This window comes from Neophocaena asiaeorientalis, unplaced genomic scaffold (assembly GCF_003031525.2).
Source record: "Neophocaena asiaeorientalis asiaeorientalis breed wild unplaced genomic scaffold, Neophocaena_asiaeorientalis_V1.1 scaffold54, whole genome shotgun sequence".
Lineage (NCBI taxonomy): Eukaryota > Metazoa > Chordata > Mammalia > Artiodactyla > Phocoenidae > Neophocaena > Neophocaena asiaeorientalis.
This window is the reverse complement of record NW_020174938.1, coordinates 2,361,970-2,362,413: the sequence shown is the minus strand read 5'-3', so window position 1 is coordinate 2,362,413 and position 444 is coordinate 2,361,970.

The following is a 444-nucleotide window of genomic DNA, read 5'->3' as shown; positions in this document are numbered from 1 at the left end:
GCCCCCCAGGCCTCCCGCCTGTGATTCTAGCATCAGAGAAGCCCACCCCACCCCCACCTCGCCAGCTCAGGGCCACAGCCCAGCTGGGGCCCCACACAACACACAGGGCGGCTTGTCTTTGGCGGAGACTCTCCAACCCCCAAACCATTTGCCCGAAACTTGATCTCCTTGGCCCTCAGAGTCACCTCAGTGGAGAAGCCTGCACAGGGCTTTAATGGCCGAGTTTCCCCAGCTGTGGTCCAGGATGGGCTAAGGAACCCCCTACCTACCTTCATTTGTCACCATCCATCACTCCCGGGGAGCCATTGCCTGATGAACTGCACCAAGCCGGAGGGGAACCACCAGCTAAGCTTTTAATAACCCGATCAGCACCCTGCTGCTGCCCAACTGGGCCGAGGGCCCTGACCATGGGAAGGGGGGAATTTGTCACACTTTCATGGGGCT